This window comes from Triticum aestivum, chromosome 5A (assembly GCF_018294505.1).
Source record: "Triticum aestivum cultivar Chinese Spring chromosome 5A, IWGSC CS RefSeq v2.1, whole genome shotgun sequence".
Classification (NCBI taxonomy): domain Eukaryota; kingdom Viridiplantae; phylum Streptophyta; class Magnoliopsida; order Poales; family Poaceae; genus Triticum; species Triticum aestivum.
Genome location: NC_057806.1, coordinates 295,239,800 through 295,261,914, shown reverse-complemented (window position 1 = coordinate 295,261,914; position 22,115 = coordinate 295,239,800). Strand labels below are relative to the sequence as shown.

The 22,115-nt window shown below is 40.3% G+C and overlaps 1 long non-coding RNA gene across 5 annotated transcripts; it reads right to left on the bottom strand.

Annotated features, from left to right (window-relative positions):
* Positions 1–1,097: 1,097 nt before the first annotated feature.
* Positions 1,098–6,623, bottom strand: LOC123103021 (uncharacterized). Of its 5 annotated transcripts, XR_006449594.1 has the most exons (7): positions 6,140–6,621; positions 5,631–5,700; positions 4,824–4,920; positions 4,642–4,728; positions 3,639–3,686; positions 2,381–3,114; positions 1,098–2,296 (listed from the first exon to the last, which is right to left on the bottom strand). It is a non-coding gene; the product is annotated as an uncharacterized lncRNA (long non-coding RNA). The 5 variants fall into 5 exon arrangements; XR_006449592.1 differs by having other exon boundaries at positions 1,098–3,114; positions 5,631–5,693; positions 6,140–6,623; XR_006449593.1 differs by having other exon boundaries at positions 1,098–3,114; positions 5,631–5,693; positions 6,148–6,623.
* Between the last annotated feature and the right edge of the window lie 15,492 nt (positions 6,624–22,115).

Sequence of the window (22,115 nt, the reverse complement as noted above, 5' to 3'; positions counted from 1 at the left end):
TGTCGTCGATGAAAATAGTTTCATTTTGCAAGGACATGTTCGATATTGGTAGTAGAAAACCGATGTGTTAAATCATGTTATATTGAAAACATTTCATGTGCACGATGAAAAGAAATTCATGGTTTAATTGGTTTAGTTTTGGCAAGTACATGTGGCAGTAAATTTAATCTCCTTTAGTCAAGAAAAATGGTGGCTTGTTGGTTATAATGAGATGTATATATATACACATTTTAATTTGGTAGCATAGAGTCCCATTTAAAAGAAAATATATGTTTTACTTTGTTTAGTTGTGGGCAAGCACATATGGTAACAAATCTAATCGCTTTTAGCGGAAAAAAGTGGCTTGTTATCTACAATGAGATGTATATACACATTATAATTTGGTAGCACAAAGTCCCATTCAAAATCATGGCCCGTTGAAAATATTTCCATTTTTCAGCAACTCTGTGCTTTAGAAACTACACCCATCAATAGTTTAGATCTTAGTCACATTGGAAACCATATGGCATTAGTTATGCTGTTTACAGAGACATAAACGTTGCAGGCGGCAAGTAATAGAATCATCATCAGCTCTCACAATGTGGGTATGTCTCGGTTCTGCACCTACTCTAAACAAAAGGATCATAATAAATTGAGGCTAACCTATGTGCCTATGGTAAACAAAAGGAATGAATTGTAACCCTTTTTATATGAAAATTTAAGAAAGACTTCTCTTTCAAAATATATACATGAGCATGCAGTTATCTGAAAAGGTTAAGATGAAAAACAAGCATAGATATAGTTATACTAAAAAAATAACCCCCTTGGTAGGCAATCCTTAGAGCATAGAATTCAATAGTAGACTCGGTTTTCTAATAAAAAAGTGCTTAGAAACCATTTAAGTTGTCTAGTATTTGTTTTGTGTCTGCAGAGTTTTACTTTAGTGTAGGTTGGTCATTGTTTGTTGGATTTCAAGTTAGCATTTCTTATAGGCACAAACACCTACTCCCTCTGTAACTAAATATAAGATGTTTTTGCAGTTCATATTATATTTAGTTATAGTAACAATAGAGAATTCTTGTGTCATGACTCACAAACTTTTTTCAGAAGGTAGAATAAAAGGCAAAGCACATTATTGCAAGTAAGAAAATAGACCTGTTGTGCCAAATGGCTCAAGTTACTCATTTCAACAAGGAGTTATTTGCATATAAAGGCCTACTTTGTCCTCCCATGATTTATATAGTACAATCTCACAGCGGGAGTGTAAATACATACTATGGTTGAACTATAATTTCATAACATAAAAATCAGCGAGTGGGCTAGTAGTGGATAACATTGACTCTATACAGCAAGCAATTTTTGTGCACTACCACTATCCAGACGCCCAACTGGTCAGTTCTGGTGGTTCTTGTTCCACATGTAGTTCCCTTCTGCCATCTTCATGAGCATAGATCTTTTTCTTGTACTATGTTTTTGCAACAAATATACAAACCATGGAAGAAACATAACATCAGCTTGAAGACCATATGTAACATAACACCAGCTTCTCTGAACTCCTCCATGCATCTAGTCTCCCATGTGTAAAGCAGTCACTTGGAAACATTCTGGATGATTAAGCATGGAGCTTTAGAAACATAACCTGAAGAAGTATGTCAGCCATACATAGGTGAATTTACCAAATGTAGAGAATAAACATAATCATGCACATCTGTAACTTGTATATACACCGAAGAAAAGAACTCTATTATTTGACTGAAATTATCCATTCTAATAAACCACCGGCGTACTGCACTTTCAGATGTGATATAACATAATGAAGCATGTCAGCCATACATTGGTAAAGTTAACAAATGAAGAAAATTATCTGAATCATACACATCTCTAACATATATACACACTGAGAAAAGACACGGTTCAGCTATGGGGCAGAAATTTATTTCTGATAACACCATTGGTCTAATGCACTTTCAGTTATGTGATATAATAATAATTTGGAATTTAGGAAGAGCATATACCTTTTCCATGAGTGTTAAAAATACTGAATAGGCAGCTTGTTTGCTTCGAGCAACCCTGTTTTCAGCTATGTAAGTCTGAATTTCTAGCCATTAATTCAACCCTAGAGATGTAACATGGCCCCAATACAGAAATCACTAACATCTGTCATGATAGCTTTGTAAGTCTACACAATTGCTCAGCTGAAAATTCTACATGGCATAACACATGCACCTTTTTCATACAATGTACATAAATTCAGTACAACGAAACAGATTTACTCTTTGAATGTAGTAGCTCTAACCAAGACATCGTAACTCATGGCCTGAAAGAAAATAGAACCTGGATAAGATCAAATCAACTGATAAGAGACTCATCTCCTTGTTTTTTTGGCTGTCACCTGACTTACCTTGAAAAATGGAGCTCACCCACTTGATAGAAATTGTTTACCATATTATTTGTTAGCTCTCTCAGCTTACTGAAGCCTGAAATAAAATAATACTGAAAAAAATACAAAACATAGGCATACCCAATCTCATCATCGGAAAGGAAATTCATCTCAATATTATTCTTTATCTCAGAAAAAATATGACTAAAATGGCAACTGCAAAGAGGAGAAACAATTATTAGGAGCTCTTAGCTTAAAACTTATATGTGAAGTATATTAATCAGTATAACACAAAATATCGATAAACGTACACTATATTAGAACCTTTAACTTGCATAGCCATGTAAAACGTAATATTACTACAGTTAGCTTAGTTAAAGTACTCAGTGGTGTCACACATGGCGAAGTGAAGATCATGTTTGGTAATTTCAGTATTCAGATACTAAAATGTTCAGATATGGTTCAAATTACGTGGACTATTTTTATTTTTATTTTTATTTTGCAGCTCAGATCGCGATTAAAAGAACTCAAGCTAGGTCATAACATGGCTCCATAGAGTAAATCATCACATACATGAGAGTGATCTAACATGTTCAGATATGGTTCAAACTTTGTGGGCTAATTTTGGTGTGTATAGCTCAGATCACAAAATAAAAGAAGTCAAGTTGGGTTGCAAAATGGCTCGAAATGAGTAAATAATCACATACAGGAGAGTGATCTTGAATCTTGTGTTTCGTCTTCTGTACTTGACCCAGCTGAGGACAAAATATAACATGTCAGTATGATCACAAAGACATTTCAGTTAAGAACGCATCACTCAAACAAAACGTGTGCAGCAAGGCTATCAAATACCCGAAACATCAGAGTAGAGAAGGCAAGGCACCCTTGCGTATTCACAAACAAAAATGGCTAGCAAGCTGTAACAGAGGGCCTGCTTCCCTTAGAACACCCCAAAAAATATATCCATCCATTTTGGCTGCTTGGGTCAAATTAGGAACCAATGTATACCTTTTTTAAACTAAAAACTAACAAAATTCTTCGCACATGAACAACTAATTTTGAAAATACATGTTGTGCAAACATAATCAATTAAACAGGAAGGTATAGGTCCTTCACAGTAATGCTAACCTAAAGAACATGCTCTCCTGAGTGATATCTATTTAAAACAATAAAAAATATGGAAACAGAGCACATTGCATAAGCTTGCCGAGCTGCAGAGTTAGATGGAATTAGAGAGGGAGAGAGAGAGAGGAGTGAAAAGGGATTGGGTGGAACTCACCTTCACGTGTTGACATTAGCCAAGCTCGCCGTGGTCGACTCTCCACACCTATGAGCATTAACACCGAATTATTCACAATAATATCCTTCATTGATTGCCTTCTATTATTCAATGAGACATGGCGATAATACAAAGTAGAAACTGAAAACATGTAGGCTATGGGCAACCGTTTTTCAAGCTGAAGGTACAGAAAAAATATGGAGCGCACAACATGGACCAAGTGGCGTGATGTGTTTTGATCTTCGAACATAGTCACAGTGAGAAATAAGAAAAGAAATCATAACATAAAGCACAAGATACTTCAGAAATGTAAAAGAACCAAGTCCACTGTGTCGAGATTTATTTGCATACCGAGACCCTTATTTTATACACATGAGCCTAGATAACATTCAGTATAAGAGCAAGCTCATAGAAAAAACACTTGCAGGCAAAGAAACGAATATTGCAGGGAAACATTTAAAAGTCCATCGGCCAATTAGAGCTCCAGAACAATCACCAAGGCTATAATTCATCACATAAGATGATTCCTGAAATAATTCATCACATAAGATGATTACTTTTATCAAGATTGATTCCCTGCTTCTGTGAACAAAAGAGAACTAACATCCAGGTTATAATGGGTATGGATATTATTATTTTGAGCTTCTAGAAAGTACATTTTGCACCAATTTGAATAAAAAATATAGGGGCCACAAGTTTGTTCCTTGGGAGATTATCGAGATTCACCGTGTAGCTAAGATAATTACTTCATCACTGAATTATGGACAACAACCATGCCAGGACGTACAAAAACACATTTCTGACAACACATCTCTTCAAACATAGAACTTTATATAGCAATCCACACCATTACATCAACAAAAGTATCGAGTAGCCATGGTGTTAAATCAAGATTTATAATAGTAAAATACAATAACTTTCCTTTATCGGTAAGTTCAAAGAAACATGGTTATGTAGAAATATTGAGAACATCAGGATGAAAAGCAGAGGCAGAAACAAAAACCTTGGCCAGTGAAATAAGCGCCTTCTCCTTAAGTTCATCTACAGGAACCATATTCAGAGTTGCTTCCTGTCGCACCGGATCCTCATACTACATACAAAATGAGCGTCAGAGGACAAGGATCAGAAATAAGCACAATCTTAGGGAATGATTTGCAATTGAAAATATCCAATTACATCACATACCTTCAGAACCTGGCACATGTATAACTCTTTCTCTGAACACCTCTCCTCCATGACTTTGTATGTCGTGCTGTTGCAGTAGAACCTGGCGCATTGTATGCTGTACAGTCGGAAGTTTGTAAGTAAATTAACACACAATTAAATGAGTGATAGGGCAGGACCAGATAGAACATTCAATCCTTAAAGTTATACTCAATAAACTGGAAGAGAAACACATCATGTTACATGTGTGTAGCCAAGTATAGTTGAAAGCAAACTTGATATAACTCTGTATAAAGTTGAACATACAACTTCACATATTCAATAAACTGGAAGAGAAATGCATCATGTTGCAGGTGTAGCCATGTACAGTTGAAAGCGAACTTGATATAATTCTGTAAAGTTGAAAGTATACAACTTCATTCAAGGTAAAGCAAGCCAAATCAGAGGGGAAATGAGGGCAACGACATGCACGTGGAGCAAGACAGCACACAATCTCGTGTTGTTGCTCTTTGAAATAGAGAACAATTTATTATCAACTAAAACCAGTCCAGTAGATGAACAATAAGATAGAGCAGCTCAGATGCATCAATAATTTACCTACATTTATGAATCGATTTTTATGAAACAAACCATGGTTTATTTGCAGACCAATGCAACATAGAAAGAATGAAATAAAGCTGAATCAAGCTTACATTCGGAAAAGTGGGCATTAACTTGAGGGTTCGAAAGGAAAGACAAAACAAACACACCACGCTTTCATTTGCTACAGACATTAAAGGGCAGCCCAAAATAATTTAATGGTCGCAATGTTTCAAATAAAAGACTCACCTGTATCAATGCTCCAGGTAGATCATTTGTCCAATGAAGCCCAAGATAACTCATTATTAAATCCTGAAAGCTTCAGAAACCAAGAGCCACATCAATAGAGGAGTAGACAATGCAAGATTGCAATTTATCTTGTCTCTTATACTTTTTTAAATTTGACAATTAGCAGCTCAAGCGTACAATCTATTGACCCATTACAGCATAAGAAAGCATACGACAAATTGACAGTTTATCTCTTGGTGTATATAAAGTGGTGGGGCCAAATACATTAGCTTTGAAGGGAGCTGGAGAAAGTATGTGGATCCAGTGCAGTTTACTCTTCTCTACTTGTTCCAGTCACATCTTTTCCATCCCTCTCTCTCTCTCAAACACACATACTGTACTCCTCTAAGCAGTCCTACTTAGCATTTTTACAAACAGCTAGTGCTCGCATCTGCAACCTCAAAGACAAAACGAGAGAGAGAGAGAGAAAGTGTGCGGGAGAAAGAGAGAGTGAGATGGTTGGGACTCACATGCGCACCTGGAGGTCGTGAAGACTCCTGAAGGATGGCGCTAGGGTCTGCCGCGGCCCGGACGCCAAGGACGGCGTCGACCTGAGCCAACTACATGGCTGGCAGCCGCTCCTCTCTGGTTGAGGCCCTCCTCCCACAGCTTCTCGGGCGAGGTATCTCCTCCTCACGCGGCTTCGCGACCTGGGCTCCTCCTCACGCGGCTTCCTCACGACCTGGGCCGATGAGCACCTCAAGCAGAAAGGGATGGAGGATGAATTGGGGAGACAGAGTCGGAGGACGAAGGAGCCATTGCGGCGGCGGCTGACGAGGGAGGTCGGATGGAGCAAGGGCAGCGACCGCGGGATCGTAGGAAAAGGGGCTAGTGTTCGTGGCGGCTGAGGGAGAGAGATCAAGGAGGGAGGAAGGGTTCCGGCATGCGGGCGATTGGATTGGGCCGAGGGGGGTTTCGAGGGCAGCGTTACCCACGCCCCCGCAAATGACGCGACGCGCACGCGGCGTGCGGGGAGAGGGCGCACCCGCACCTCGAAACGGCTCACCCAGCCAACAGGCACAGAACACGAGCCCACCGCTAATTGGCCATGTAGACTTACCACGCGGTCAAAACCACCAGCGAGCATCTAACGGCCCAAACGAAGTCAAAGATCAAATTGACCATGATCCAACGGCCAACGAAGCAGGAAATCGAGGGAGCTCTCTGAGAGCGAGTTGGCTAGCCTCTGTATAGTTTTAAATTCCAAAATAATTTTCCGTGGATTTTCAGGTCATTTCGAGAACTTTTATTTCTGCACAAAAATAATACCATGACAATTCTGCTGAAAATAGCGTCAGTCCGGGTTAGTTCTATTCAAATCATGCAAGTTAGAGTCCAAACAAGGGCAAAAGTGTTTGGAAAAGTAGATACGACGAAGACGTATCAAATCCCCCAAGCTTAAACCTTTCCTTGTGCTCAAGCAATTCAATTGATAGACTGAAAGTGATAAAGAAAAACTTTTACAAACTTTGTTTGCTCTTGTTGTTGTAAATATGTAAAGCCAGCATTCAAGTTTTCAGCAAAGATTATAAACTAACCATATTCACAATAACATTTAGGTCTCATGTTTACTCATATCAATGGTAAAATCAACTAGCGAGCAAAAATAATAAATCTCGGATGACAACACTTCCTCAAAACAATCATGATATGATATAACAAGATGGTATCTCGCTAACCCTTTCTGAGACCGCAAAACATAAATGCAGAGCACTTTTAAAGATCAAGGACTGACTAGACATTGTAATTCATGGTAAAAGAGATCCAGTCAAGTCATACTCAATGTAAACTAACAGTAATGGATGCAAATGACAGCGGTGCTCTCCAACTGGTGCTTTTTAATAAGAGGATGATGACTCAACATAAAAGTAAATAGATAGGCCCTTCGCACAAGGAATCAGGAATTTGTAGAGGTGGCAGAGCTCGGTTTTTGAAACAGATATGAATAATATTTTGAGCGGTATACTTTATTGTCAACATGACAACCAAGAGATGGAGATATCTTCCATGCTACACACATTATAGGCGGTTCTCAGACATAATGGTAAAGTTTATACTCCCCCTCCACCAACAAGCATCAATCAATGGCTTGCTTGAAACAACGAGTACCTCCAACTAACAAGAGTCCCGGGGGAGTTTTGTTTGTAGTTATTTTGACTTGATTTGCATAAAGCATGGGACTGGGCATCCCGGTGACCAGCCATTTTCTTGTGAGTGAGAAGCGGAGTCCACTCCTCTTGAGAATAACCCGTCTAACATGAAAGATACGGTCAACCCTAGTTGATACATGAGCTATTCGAGCATACAAAATAGAATGTTTATTTGAAGGTTTAGAGTTTGGCACATACAAATTTACTTGGAACGGCAGGTAGATACCGTATATAGGTAGGTATGGTGAACTCATATGGAACAACTTTAGGGTTTGTGGAATTGGATGTATAAGCCGTATTCCCGCTTAGTACAAGTGAAGACTAGCAAAAGACTGGGAAACGATCAGCTAGAGAGCGACAACAGTCATGAACATGCATTAAAATTAATCAACACCGAATGCAAGCATGAGTAGAATATAATGCACCATGAACATAAATATCGTAGAGGCTATGTTAATTTTGTTTCAACTACATGCGTGAACATGTGCCAAGTCAAGCCACTCGAATCGTTCAAAAGAGGATACCACCCTATCATACCATATCGCAACCATTTTAATAGCATGTTGGCACGCAAGGTAAACCATTATAAGCTTCTAGCTAATTAAGTATGTCATAAGCAACTATAATCTCTAATTGTCATTGCAAACATGTTTATTCATAATAGGCTAAATCAGGAATGATGAATTAATCATATTTACAAAAACAAGAGAGGTCGAGTTCATACCAGCTTTTCTCATCTCAATAAATTCATCATATAATCATCATTATTGCCTTTCACTTGCACGACCGAATAGTGTGGATAATTATAATAGTGCACATGCATTGGACTAAGCTGGAATCTGCAAGCATTCAATTCAAGAGAGAAGACAAGGTAATATGGGCTCTTTGTTAGATCAACAATAATGCATATAAGAGCCACTTTAACATTTTAATTATGGCCTTCTCCTATCGACCTCCAAAGAACAAGAAAAAAAATAAAACTATTTACACGGGAAAACTCCCAACAAGCAAAAGAAGAACGAGAAATTTTTTTGGGTTTTCTTTTTAATTACTACTACAAGCATGGAAAGTAAACTAATCAAAAGCTACAACTGATTTTTTGTTTTCCTCAAGGTTTATTAAACACACAAGCATAAAAAAGGAAAATAAACTAGCATGGATGATACAATGAAAAAGTATGAGCATCGACAACTAGCAATGAGCGTGTGAACATGAATGTAATGTCGGTGAGGAATACGTACTCCCCCAAGTTTAGGCTCTTTGCCTAAGTTGGTCTATGGCCACGACTGGCCTGGCGGATATCCAAAGTAATAGTTGGGGTCCTACTAAGATGCAGCAGCTATTGCCTCGTGAGCTACCACTTGGAGACGGGTCGTCTCCGTCCTCCTCTTATACTCGTCCGCCTCCTCCTTGGTTATAACATATCTCCCTTTTGCCTGAAAGTCGAAGAAGGCAGGAGCAGGGAGAGCGACATGATAGGTGCGTCGTCTGTCAAATATTAGTCGGTACTGGAGGGACCGATCGTTCCTCTCAACAAACTGATGACGAACCATGGCCTCATAATCTAAATAAATAGGAGGCAACTCAATGTCATACCCACGTATGGGTATATCAAGAAAATTAGCTAGACGTGTTGCATAAATTCCATCGAAGAAATCTCCATTAAATCTATTATTATGCAACCTACGTGCAACAATGGCTCCCAAATTATAATGTCTATCTCCTAATACAACACTCCTGAGGACACCGAGGTCAGGGACACACATGTGACATGCTTCATCCTTACCATTTATGCACCTACCTATGAAGAGAGCAAAATAATGTGTAGCAGGAAAATGAATGCTCCCTATGGTAGCTTGGGTTATATATCTAGATTCCCCCACTGTTATACTAGCAAGAAAATCTCTAAATTCAGATTTGCGAGGTTCATTAGGACTACCTCATTGTGGAAGTTCGCAAGCAGTGTTAAAATCCTCTAAGTCCATAGTATAAGAATTTTCATAAAGATCAAACAGGATAGTTTGAGAGTTGCGTGATGATGAAAATTCAAACCTGCTCACAAAGGAATCAGTGAGATGGTGGTACTGGCGACACTTATCTGCTTCGAAGCTCTCAAGATCAGCATTACGCACATATGCGTTAAATTCTTCCTTGATTCCTGCTCGATCCATAAAGTCCTCTAAAGGCCATTCACAAGCCCGCACTTGAGCTTCCCTCGGTGGTTCTTCGTCGGCATCGCGTATTGCGAGCCTGGGTCCTTGCTACCTTGAAGGACCGCCTTGGTACATTTTCCTAAACATATTTCTTCCTCTGAAAAATTTCTGAAAATTTAGTAACTTCAAAATAAAAGTGAACCAAACTCAACAAAATTGATAGAAACTACTCCTACAAGTGCCTAGAGGCAATATCATGCATCAAAACAACTTTTGACCATATAAATTTGACATGCATGCTCAAGAACAGGGTCACCTAAACAGCAAAAATATGCAATGAATAAAGTACTAGAACAAAAACTAATTGGACCATTTGAGGAGTCACATACCAAGGAACAATCCCCCAAAGCAGTTTTGTGAGAGGTGCTTTGAGCAAGGAGACCGAAAATGGCAGCAAAATGAGCTTGGACTTGGGTTTGAGCTGGTTAGTGATGTTTGTGGGAGGAAGAAGGAGTGTGTGGTAGTTGGAATAAGTGGAGGAGAGCCACCGTGGGCCCATGAGGCAGGGGGCGTGCCTAGGGGGTAGGGCGCGCCCTCCACCCTCGTGGCTAGGTGCTTCCTCCCCCTGCTGTGTTCTCAGTGCTAGATATTCTCAAATATTTCAGAAAAAATCATATTTAAATTTCAGGGCATTTGGAGAACTTTTATTTTCGGGGTATTTTTTATTGCATTGATAATTCAGAAAACAGACAGAAATTACTATTTTTGCTTTATTTAATATTAATAACAGAAAGTAAAAATAGGGTACAGAGAGTTGTGTTTTCTAAATTCATCCATCTCATGCTCATCAAAAGGAATCCACTAACAAGGTTGATCAGGTCTTGTTAACAAACTCATTCCGAGTAACATGGAACCGGAGAATTTTCGAATAACACTAGGTTACCTCAATGGGGATATGCATGTCCCCAACAACAAGAATATCATATTTCTTCTTGACAATAGAAGAGGAAATTCAAAACCTCCAAAAATAATCGATGGAATTTTTCTAATAGAGTTTATACTATGAACTTGAGGTTGTTTCCTCGGAAAGTGTACCGTATGCTCATTGCCATTAACATGAAAAGTGACATTGCCTTTGGTGCAATCAATAACAGCCCCTGTGTCGGGTTATTAAGACCATTTATTTCTTCAATAGGTGATGGATTAAAACCATGTATTTCTTCAACAGGCGGTAAATTAAGACCATGTATTTCTTCGATAGGAGGTAAATTCTTAACATCTTCAGCTTTAATACCTTTTTCTTTCATAGATTTCTTTGCCTCTTGCATATCTTCAGGACTAAGAAATAGAATACCCCTTTTCTTAGGAGTTGGCTTAGGAGTTGGTTCAGGAATTGGATCAGGAAGTGTCCATTTTTTTCATTAGCCAACATATTATTCAATAGAATTTTAGCTTCATCTGGTGTTCTTTCCCTGAAAACACAACCAACACAACTATCCAGGTGGTCTCTGGAAGCATCGGTTAGTCCATTATAAAAGATATCAAGTATTTCATTTTTCTTAAGATGATGATCAGGCAAAGCATTAAGTAATTGGAGAAGCCTCCCCCAAGCTTGTGGGAGTCTCTCTTCTTTAATTTGCACAAAATTATATATTTCCCTTAAAGCAGCTTGTTTCTTATGAGCGGGGAAATATTTAGAAGAGAAGTAATAAATCATATCCTGGGGACTACGCACACAACCAGGATCAAGAGAGTTAAACCATATCTTAGCATCACCCTTTAATGAGAATGGAAATATCTTAAGGATATAATAGTAGCGAGTTTTCTCATCATTAGTGAATAGGGTAGCTATATCATTTAATTTAGTAAGATGTGCCACAACAGTTTCAGATTCATAGCCATAGAAAGGATCAGATTCAACTAAAGTAATTATCTCAGGATTAACAGAGAAATCATAATCCTTATCAATAACAAAGATAGGTGAAGTAGCATAAGCAGGATCATATTTCATTCTAGCATTCAAAGTTTTTTGTTTCAGCTTAGCTAATAATTTCTTAAGATCACTCCTATCATTGTAGGCAAGTAAATCTCTAGCAGTTTCTTCATCCATAACATAGCCCTCAGGCACAATAGGTAATTCATATCTAGGGGAGAGTTTTCATCATCACTTTCATCAATATTATCAGTTTCAATAATTTCATTCTCTCTAGCCCTAGCAGGTTGTTCATCAAGAAATTCATCAAGTGACATAGTAGTATCAAGCATAGAAGTAGTTTCATCATAAGTATCATGCATAGCAGAAGTGGCATCATCAATAACATGCGACATATCAGAATGAATAGCAGGTGTAGGTGTCGCAAGCTTACTCAAAACAGAAGGTGAGTAAAGTGCAAAGCTAGATGGCAGTTCCTTACCTCCCCTCGTAGTTGAGGAATAAATTTTTGTTTCGCGTCTTTCAAGTTCTTCATAATGATAAGCAGATATAAATCCCAAGTGACTCAAAGAATAGAGCTATGCTCCCCAGCAACGGCGCCAGAAAATAGTCTTGATAACCCACAAGTATAGGGGTTTGCAACAGTTTTCGAGGGTAGAGTATTTAACCCAAATTTATTGATTCGACACAAGGGGAGCCAGAGAATATTCTCAAGTATTAGCAGCTGAGTTATCAATTCAACCACACCTGGAAACTTAATATCTGCAGCAAATTTTTGGTGCTTTATAGTGATTGCAACAATAGCAACGGAAAAGTAAATAAGCGAAGAACAATATATGGAAAGCTCATAGGCAATGGATCGGTGATGGAGAATTATGCCGGATGCGGTTCATCATGTAACAGTGATAACCTAGGGTGACACAGAACTAGCTCCAGTTCATCAATGTAATGTAGGCATGTATTCCGAATATAGTCATATGTGCTTATGGAAAAGAACTTGCATGACATCTTTTGTCCTACCCTCCCGTGGTAGCGGGGTCCTAATGGAAACTAAGGGATATTAAGGCCTCCTTTTAATAGAGTACCGGAACAAAGCATTAACACATAGTGAATACATGAACTCCTCAAACTACGGTCATCACCGGTAAGTATCCCGATTATTGTCACTTCGGGGTTAACGGATCATAACACATAATAGGTGACTATATACTTGCAAGATAGGATCAAGAACTCTCATATATTGATGAAAACATAATAGGTTCATATCTGAAATCATGGCACTCGGGCCCTAGTGACAAGCATTAAGAATAGCAAAGTCATAGCAACATCAATCTCAGAACATAGTGGATACTAGGGATCAAACCCTAACAAAACTAACTCGATTACATGATAAATCTCATCCAACCCATCACCGTCCAGCAAGCCTACGATGGAATTACTCACGCACGACGGTGAGCATCATGAAATTGGTGATGGAGGATGGTTGATGATGACGATGGCGATGGATTCCCCTCTCCGGAGCCCCGAACAGACTCCAGATCAGCCCTCCCGGGAGAGTTTAAGGCTTGGCGGCGGCTCCGTATCGTAAAACGCGATGGAGTCCAGGTTGAGGTCGATGGAGCGTCAGGGGGGCCCACAAGGCAGGGGCGCGCCCAGGGGGGTAGGGCGCGCCCCCACCCTCGTGGACAGGTGGTGGCCCCTTGACGTGGATCTTTCTTCCAGTATTTATTATATATTCCAAAATAATTCTCCGTGGATTTTCAGGTCATTCCGAGAACTTTTATTTCTACACAAAAATGACACCATGGCAATTCTGCTCAAAACAGCGTCAGTCCGGGTTAGTTCTATTCAAATCATGTAAGTTAGAGTCCAAAACAAGGGCAAAAGTGTTTGGAAAAGTAGATACGACGGAGACGTATCACATGCTTGACATGATTCCTTCCAGTACGTTGCATCTTTGCACTACTAGCTTGCTTGACTTGATCACTATGATTGCATGCTTTGTCGCATGGCCCATGTTCCATTCTTACTCGCTTTCTTGGGTTGGTGACATATATGTTCATGCCTCTCACTTGATTTGTCTTGATCATTATCTCTTGTCTCCATTAGTTACTTCTCTCATATCCACTTGTAGTGAGTGCAAGCATACTATGCTTATTGATATCGGAGACTTTGACACCTTACTTGTGATGCATGCTTGTTTGATTGAGCCTATTGTATTTGGCTGTTCTCGCATCTTATGCCTCCATACTATGAAATACCCCCTTGTCCTTTCTAATGATGAGCATGATGCATACACTTGTTGGGTATCTTACGACACGAATGATAGGTTTTGCACCTCCGCTAACCTCATTTGTTTTTCCGAGTGTTTGCCATGTTCTTTCATTTTGAGGGATTCACAAGGCGGTGCTATCATGGAACATATTGGTTATGTGAAGGCGTACATGATGTGCGAAACCAACATTTTCGAGAAACTACTAAAGGTGAACTCCTTCCCTTTGAGCCATCTTCAAATATGCATATTGGATGGGTCACTCTTTCATTGTTGTTTCCTTCTTCTTTGTCTACATGATACATATATCGGATGGAGGACCAACATTGGAGATGGACCCTATGGACCTTCAAGTTGAGGAGTGCCACGACATCGAGCTATGGTACAACACCACCCATAACAAATTTGCGTCTTATGCATGGATTGACCCACATTATGATTGCCTTGTTGCATCTATTTCCATGTCATCCATGATACATGAGCTTGCGCACTTTCTTAGCAAATTTGTTGTGATCTTTCTTGATGGCATATTCATACATCATGATCATATTTCCTACCATCAATTGCATGATAACTTATTCATATTGAGCATCCATTACCATATTCATGCTAGATAAACCGTCTCACTATGACATCATTTTGCACCGTGGTTGCATTGATCATATTCACAACACATTTGTGTGCATAATGAATGTTTTTTCTCCCATGAACGCTTTGCATATTGATGTCTACTACACAACCTTTTTCTTGTAGACGTTGTTGGGCCTCCAAGTGCAGAGGTTTGTAGGACAGTAGCAAATTTCCCTCAAGTGGATGAGCTAAGGTTTATCAATCCGTGGGAGGCGTAGGGTGAAGATGGTCTCGCTCAAGCAACCCTGCAACCAAATAACAAAGAGTCTCTTGTGTCCCCAACACACCCAGTGCAATGGTAAATTGTATAGGTGCACTAGTTCGGCGAAGAGATGGTGATACAAGTGGTATATGGATAGTACATAATGGTTTTTGTAATCTGAAAATATAAAAACAGCAAGGTAACTAAATAAAGTCATGACCTCTCCAAATCCACTTTCAAAATTATCATAATAAGATTCAACATCCTCCAAAATAGTGGGATCATTACTTCCTAAAGTTGGCACTCTTCCAAACCCACTTTCATCAATATAATCATCATAAGTAGGAGGCATGCTATCATCATAATAAATTTGCATATCAAAACTTGGGAGACTACAAATATCATCTTCATTAAACATAGCTTCCCCAAGCTTGGGCCTTTTCATATCATAAGCATAATCACTTTCATCATTAATAGTATGGATAGCACTAATAGTATAGCAATTATCATCATCACAAGGAGTAATAGGAGCAACATCATTTGGGAGAGATACCTTTTTACCTTTGCTTCTCCGTCTTTTCTTTTTCTTCTTCACCTCATGTGTGGGTTCAACCCTCTTTTTGGAGTTCCTTATTAATGATATTGGTTGAATGGAAGGCTCCTCCTCGTTACCTGATTCATCATAAGAAATAATAGGAAGATATCGGGAAGTCTCTTCCCTTTCATTAGTATTCTCTTCATCTTCTATTTTTTTTTCTTTATGTAATTGGCAATATAAGGATTTTCAATACAATTCACCGCACAATACATATAAATTTCCTCTAAATCAAAACCAAGAAGTTTATCACGGGCAAATACTGGAAGATAGTTAGTTATACATTTCATTTCTTCATAACCCATAAGCAAACTAAGTTCATTATGATGTGCAAGAGAAATCAAGTCATCACAATTTTTGGAAATGATTAGATCATGAAACAATTTGCATCAGATGGTTAAATGACCATGTTCATTGCAAAGTTCACAAGTACGGCCAAGAAAATTTAAATTTTCAACACAAACATCTAGCCTTTCTTGCAACAATTTAGTTTCTAAATTCTTATGCCTCTTGCAATATCTATCTTCCTTATTTGATGTGTAATTGCAAACCCAATGCACTCCACAAAAATTGACATGTTTATAGGAGACATTTTCATCATAACTAGTGCAATCATCATTAGTATGATGGATATTCAAGGAGTGCAATCATGCTCATCATTCAAAGATTTAGTGCCAAACATTTTAATGCATTCTTCTTCTAACACTTTGGCACAATTTTCCTTTCCATCATACTCACGAAAGATATTAAAAAGATGAAGTGCATGAGGCAAACTTAATTCCATTTTTTGTTTTCTTTTATAGACTAAACTAGTGATAAAAAAAGAAACTAAAAGATTCGATCGCAAGATCTAAAGATATACCTTCAAGCGCTAACCTCCCCGGCAACGGCGCGACAAAAGAGCTTGATGTCTACTACACAACCTTCTTCTTGTAGACGTTGTTGGGCCTCCAAGTGCAGAGGTTTGTAGGACAGTAGCAAATTTCCCTCAAGTGGATGACCTAAGGTTTATCAATCGGTGGGAGGCGTAGGGTGAAGATGGTCTCTCTCAAGCAACCCTGCAACCAAATAACAAAGAGTCTCTTGTGTCTCCAACACACCCAATACAATGGTAAATTGTATAGGTGCACTAGTTTGGCGAAGAGATGGTGATACAAGTGGTATATGGATAGTAGATAATGGTTTTTGTAATCTGAAAATATAAAAACAGCAATGTAACTAATGATAAAAGTGAGCACAAATGGTATTGCAATGTGTTGAAACAAGGCCTAGGGTTCATACTTTCACTAGTGCAAGTTCTCTCAACAATAATAACATAATTGGATCACATAACTATCCCTCAACATGCAACAAAGAGTCACTCCAAAGTCACTAATAGCGAAGAACAAACGAAGAGATTATGGTAGGGTACGAAACCACCTCAAAGTTATCCTTTCTGATCGATCTATTCAAGAGTCCGTAGTAAAAGAACATGAAGCTATTCTTTCCGTTCAATCTATCATAGAGTTCGTACTAGAATAACACCTTAAGACACAAATCAACCAAAACCCTAATGTCACCTAGATACTCCAATGTCACCTCAAGTATCCGTGGGTATGATTATGCGATACGCATCACACAATCTCAGATTCATCTATTCAAACCAACACAAAGTACTTCCAAGAGTGCCCCAAAGATTCTGCCGGAGAGTCAAGACAAAAATGTGTGCCAACCCCTATGCATAGGTTCGTGGGCGGAACCCGCAAGTTGATCACCAAAACATACATCAAGTGGATCAATAGAATACCCCATTGTCACCATGGGTATCCCACGCAAGACATACAACAAGTGTTCTCAAATCTTTAAAGACTCAATCCGATAAGATAACTTCAAAGGGAAAACTCAATCCATTACAAGAGAGTAGAGGGGGAGAAACATCATAAGATGCAACTATAATAGCAAAGCTCGCGATACATCAAGATCGTACCACCTCAAGAACACACATAGAGAGAGAGAGATCAAACACATAGCTACTAGTACATACCCTCAGCCCCGAGGGAGAACTACTCCCTCCTCATCATGAAGAGCACCGGGATGATGAAGATGGCCACCGGAGAGGGATTCCCCCTCCGGCAGGGTGCCGGAACGGGTCTAGATTGGTTTTTGGTGGCCACGGAGGCTTCTGGCGGCGGAACTCCCGATCTATTGTGCTCCCCGATGGTTTTAGGGTATATTGGTATATATAGGAGGAAGAAATACGTCAGGGGAGCCTCGAGGGGCCCACGAGGGTGGAGGGCGTGCCCAGGGGGGTGGGCGCGCCCCCTGCCTCGTGCCTTCCTCGTTGCTTCCCTTACGTACACCCCAAGTCTTCTGGGTTGCTTCCGTTCCAAAAATAAGTGCCGTGAAGTTTCAGGTCAATTGGACTCCGTTTGATTTTCCTTTTCTCTGATACTCTAAAAGAAGGAAAAACAGAAACTGGCACTGGGCTCTAGGTTAATAGGTTAGTCCCAAAAATAATATGAAAGTGCATAATAAAACCCATAAACATCCAAAACAGATAATATAATAGCATGGAACAATCAAAAACTATAGATACGTTGGAGACGTATCACATATCATTCTACATCATCTTGATAAGCTTCATGTGCTTTGCCACGAACAATCTTGCTGCACGGTATCATTCTTACATGATGGACACCTTGTGTGCGCTAACCATTGTATTTCCGATTGTTGTTTGTGTTTGCTCTTTTTGCATGTGTAGCACTCGGGAGACACCTTGGAGTACTTGGATTGTGCCATGTCTTCCACTTCATCCAACTACAAGTCCGTCCACGACAACCGTTTCCATGGTGATGAGGTTTTAGATCCGAGGTCAGATCTTTCCCAAGGGAGGGGAGATGATGCGGAGCATCCTACGATCATCCCCATGTACACTCGAGCATACGCCATTGGACCTAAGGTGAACTTGCTCCTTTCCAAATATCCCCTTTCCGCATGTAAGACATGGATGCTACTTCAAGCGTGGACCTTGTGCATACTCAGGTACACCCGAGTAGACCTTGGAGAGCCCAAGGACCAAGGCCAAGTGTGTGCGGGAGTGAAGGAAGGAGAAGGAAGAAGAGCCAGCTGCTACAGCGGTTGGACATACGGCCCCCACCCGGACATCCGGACCAGCCCGCACATCCGGCCCGACCCCCGAAAATCCAGCCCCTTCCTATACAGAGTGCTCCGGAAGCGACCCCGATAGCCCGGACATCTAGCACCATGCCCCGGACATCCGGCTCCTCCTGAAGCCCCGGACATCTGGCCCCTTCGCCCGGAAATCCGGCCCCTCTTCACAGAATGCAACCGAAGCCAGCCAAGTCCATCCCGGACATCCGGCTCTTCGTGAGCCGCCGGACATCCGGCCCCCAGCCCGGACATCCAGCTCCTGCCTGGGCGCAAAGATCGGGCCAAGGGCCCATGTATCCCCCCTCTCACTTACCCCTTTGTAACTTCCCAAATTTTCAATTTGGAATGTTATACATAGATCATTCATGCATATCATATTTTATTGCATTTCATTTCTCGATCCTTGAATACCTAAGCAACTCAAGGACCCTCGGAGAGAGTTGGGGATTTCTTTGTTTTCATATTTGAATTCTATCAAATATTGAAACGAGGATTTTGGTTTTAATTATTTTTCTCTCCGAAAATATTTCATATTAAAATATATGAGAGGAGATAATATGACTTCTCCAAAATAATTGAAATATTGGAGGAAAAATACTAAAATCAAATATTTGATTTTATTCGGAGTTTATTGCTATTTTATTTGCATTAGAAAAATTGCATGTTTTTCAAAACTGCATTTTAGGGCCAAGAAAGTGTTCATCTCGTTCTAAATATTTTATTTGGGCGGTGAATTTTTTTTTGGCATTTTTAGATTTTTATTTTATTTTCTGGGATTTATTTAAGTTCCGGCGAAATTATTTTAAAAAATATCTCAGCGCCCGACTGGGCCAAAGCCCAGCCGAGCCGACCCGCTAGCCCGCGCCGCCGTCTCCTTCCAGGAGACCGCGCGAGCGCCAGGGCTGCCCGACGCCGAGTCCGGCAGGGACTCCGCCTCCCGCGCCGCTTGCCCCTTCCCCAAGCAGCCCCCTCCTTAAATACCCGCCACCGGACCCCCCAACCCCGCCGCCTTTGCCGCCGCGCCGCAGCCTCTGCGGCGCCGCCGCCGCCTGCGCACCGCGCCGCCGCAGCCCCGCCTCACCGGAGCCGCCCCGCCTCGCCGGAGCCTTGTTGGAGGTATACGCCTCGCCGCCGATCCATTTTTTTAGAAACCCTAGTTCATTTTTTTAGATCGGTTCGCTGGTTTTTCTCGGTTTAGTTACTTTGCGGACGTTCGTCCGTACGTTCATTTTAACGAACGGCTTTCACTCTTTAGTTACAGACAATGAACGTTCGTTCATTAGCCTGTTCGTCAGTTTTCTTTTTCTCGGATTTTCCGCGATTATTTTCAATCGCGATTTCAGATCCGATTTTTGTTTCAGTTTATCTTTTCGCTCGTTTATCAAAATCAGGCGATTCAAGCGCCTAGATCTTCGTCTCGAAACCCTCTTTATGTTTAATCAACTTGAACAAGATTTTGGTACTGTAAAATTTGACCTTAGTCCAGATTAGTAAATGGATCTTGTTTCTTTCGCAGTTTGAGTTTCGTTGCTCCGTTTGATTTGATTCTTTTCGCAAACCGGAGTTCTTAAGTTGAACTTTCTGGTTAGATCTTCTTATTTGAGATTTACCTATGTTTCTTTGTTTGATTGCTTATGTATGCTATTATTTGTTTGCGATAGAACACCCAGAGTGCGAAGCGTGCTACTACGAGTCCCTAGGTTTTGCGGATCGTCAGCAAGGCAAGTAGCACATTGATCATACTCCTTCCATACCCAGTTTTTATGCATTAGTTCCAATCCTCAAACATTGCATGATTAGGATGTGATTAACATGTGGGCTGGGAAGTAGTTGATGAGGTAGAACCTATTGCCCTGTTATATTCAAACCTTGGGAGTTACTTCTACGTATTGCTTATATTGTTATGCTATGCTCGTAGACGTGGTTTGGGTGAGTGAATCCATGACAGACGTGAGATTATTAATTAATGGTTCAACTTAAGGTGGCAACTTAAATACACATCTAGGTGGATTGTTTGTTGGGCACCTGGGGAATCCAGTGTTGTCCTAGGATATCCCAGAGTACCCGTGTGATCATCCTAAGGTCCGCCACCCAGGCTCAAAGGGAGCTGAAATATTTTCATGCTAGAAACTTCCGTGTGCAGCCACAAGCTATTATGGGCTCTAGCATAGTTGAGTAAGTTGCGTGACGCTCCCGAAGAGGTGGATCAGCAGGTAGAGGGATGTAGGTTGGTATGGTCTGCCCAGAGTAAGGAGTTAAAGCTTCTGAAAGACTGTGTCTCGGTCATCTGTTTCTTAAACAGCATGTAGTGCGAGAAATCCAACGGAGGAGATCGAGTCTTATGGGGAAAAGTGTGCAAACCTCTGCAGAGTGTATAAAGTAATCATGGTTAGCCATGTCCCCGGTTATGGACATCTTTAGTATCTAGTACTTGGAGTATCCTCAGTATCTCATCACTATTAAATAATATTGCTGGGTTGTTAATTACTTTACTTGGGATTGAGTCGGAGGAACCTTCTCAATGATGTTTCAACTACCATGATAGTTAAATAAAATCTATTCCTTTGTTGTAGGGAAAAATTGCCTTTTCACAAAAACTATAACCATAGAGCTTTCCACCAGCCAAATATGCATGTAGTGATAGCATTATTCTGTTCTTGCTCTACTGTGTTATTTTGCCAGCATATTCCATGTGCTGACCCGTTTTCGGGCTGCAACGTATTATGTTGCAGACTTTTCAGATGAGGAGTAAGGTTCGTTAGGTCATTGCCGTGCAGCTCAGCTATGTCGTTGGAGTTGATGGACTCACTTTATCTTCCAAGCCTTCCGCTGTTATCGTATTAGATTGCCTTAAGCCATATTTATTGTAATGAGTTCTCTTTTTAGACATTCAATGTAATAAGTGTGTGATTTCTACTCTGTTATAAATCCTTGAGTATTGTGTGTGTCAGCATTACCGATGTAGGGATGACACTGAAGCACAGAGACTTGACCGTTTGAGGTCGGGTCGCTACACCCTTCATGGGCTAGCACTATATATAGACCCCCTCCTCCTTCTAGTTAGGGTTAGCATTGTGTTAGCTCATATGTGAGATAGAACTTCGCTCATCCATCCGGATCTAGTCCATTGCGAGGGACCGCTACCTCTTTGGAGAATATCCACCTTGGATTCAAGACCCCTTCATGGGAGGACCCCTCAAGACCTCCTCACGGAGATGAACTAGTTACCTCTTGCATCGTCCTTTGTTGAATTCGAATCGTGTATCTCTTTGTGTTTCGAGGATCTAGGATATGTGTGACCGAATCTTGTTGGTTTGAGTGTTTGTCTCATGTTTCCCCTCGTGATTCCCCCTTGTGTTCT